The sequence below is a fragment of the Mauremys mutica genome, chromosome 11, assembly GCF_020497125.1.
Source record: "Mauremys mutica isolate MM-2020 ecotype Southern chromosome 11, ASM2049712v1, whole genome shotgun sequence".
In the NCBI taxonomy this organism is placed as follows: domain Eukaryota; kingdom Metazoa; phylum Chordata; order Testudines; family Geoemydidae; genus Mauremys; species Mauremys mutica.
This window is the reverse complement of record NC_059082.1, coordinates 39,429,118-39,430,910: the sequence shown is the minus strand read 5'-3', so window position 1 is coordinate 39,430,910 and position 1,793 is coordinate 39,429,118. Positions and strand designations below refer to the sequence as shown.

General features: G+C 57.2%; 1 non-coding gene across 1 annotated transcript; it reads left to right on the top strand.

Annotated features, from left to right (window-relative positions):
• Positions 1–1,411: 1,411 nt before the first annotated feature.
• On the top strand, positions 1,412–1,483 carry TRNAH-GUG. Its single transcript has one exon. It is a non-coding gene; the product is annotated as a tRNA-His (tRNA).
• The last annotated feature ends 310 nt before the right edge of the window (positions 1,484–1,793 follow it).

Below are 1,793 nucleotides of genomic sequence, written 5' to 3'. Positions count from 1 at the left end.
TGGGAATCTGGGATCCCAGACTCAATTCCTGGCTCTAGGAAGGGAATGGTCTCAGGAGTGGTTGGGACATGAAACTTATGCTCCTGGGTGGTACGCTGTGCATTTACATAGGGCACTTTCCCCTGTGGGCTTGTAGTGCTCTATGCAGGAAGGAAGGTGGGCAGGAGTAGCCCAGTTTCACAGTCTAGCCAAGCACATGGATGTGGCATACATTCATTCAAAAAGGCAGTGTGGCTAAACAGACAAGACTTGGTTTCAATTTTCAGCTCTACCAGGAGTGATCTCATGCAACCTGTTTGATTCTCAGTTACCTCATCTGCGGTGGGGATGGGGTGAGGGGATGATCCATGTCCCCTTGGAGCTTAGGTGGAGGACGCCTGGTAAGGGCTTAAAGAGCACAAAGATGAAGGGATTCTGCAGAGACAGAAATGGGCTTTTTGTTCTTCCTGGTGATAGAGAACAGCAGGGAAGGGTTGGAGGTGAGTGCATGTGTCTGCAGATGTGAGTGTGTGCAAGTATATGTGATGTATGAGTGTGTGTGGATGTCATTGTGCCTATGTGTGAGTGTGTGGGGTGCATGTGTGTAAGCACTGTGTGTATGAATGTGAGTGTGCCCATGCGAGTGCATGGTGTGTGAGTGTGCCCACGTGAGAGGGCATGGTATGTGGATGTGAGTGTGCCCATGTGTGATGCCAGGGGAGGATGAGTGAGCCCACGTGTGAGTGCACAAACTAGTGTAGGGAGGTCTGTGAGTGCACCTGTATGTGTGTGTGGATATGAATGTGTGCAGATGTGAGTGCATGGTGTGTGGGGATGTGACTGCAGTGTGTGTGATTGTGAGTGTCTGTGTGTGACTGTGCCCGGGAGTGAGCGTGCAGTGTGTGTGTGTGTGTAGGGGAGGTGCAGATGTGACTATGCAGTGTGTGCCTGCGCGGGGCGGTGTGTCACTGTGCCGTATGCGGCTGTTCCGAGAGCAGCAGTGCGGGTCCTGTGCAGGCTGCAGCCAGCGCTGGGTCGGGTCGGGTCCATTCCCCGGGCGGCGGAGCAGCAGGTGGGACCCGCGAACACACGCACCCGCCCAGCCGCTAACGGGGGACGCGCGCGCGCGCGCGCCCACAACTCTCAGCAGCAAAACCGCCCGAGTACCCCAGGCGCGCGCCGACGGAGGGTTTCGTCTCTGCTGCTCCGCCCACCCCGATTTCGTACATGCGCAGTCACTACAGGGACCTCCGCGCAGGATCAGAGCACGACCCTGCCTCCTTGGAAGCCGCATGCGCAATAGCTACTCCAGAGATGGGTCTTAGAACAGGCAGGGGGCGGAGCTAATGGCCCATCCTCTCCGTGGTGACGTCATCAGCACCGCTCTGAAGAAGGCGGGCGCCAGGCGTTTGCCGTACAGCCCCAGTAGCTCGCCGTGATCGTATAGTGGTTAGTACTCTGCGTTGTGGCCGCAGCAACCTCGGTTCGAATCCGAGTCACGGCATCGCTTCAAGAGCGATAGCACGGCATGGGGGCTCTGTGAGCTTTTTACTGGGACGCTGGAGCCCAGGCAGCATCCACTTCTTATGGGCGGCAGCCTGGCACAGTCAGCCTGTTTCAGCGTTTGGAGGATACAGGGCACGGCCAGCCTGTTACAAGGTTGGGGACAGTGTTACTGACCCAGCAGTTACCAAGCCAGAGAAGAGGGTGGTGCTGGCCAGTCCACACCGTTCCCTGCCCGCCCCTTGCCATGAATGTGGTCCCTGTCCAGCTGTCCAGTTTCCTGGGCTCAGGACCATCCCAAATGTTCTGGG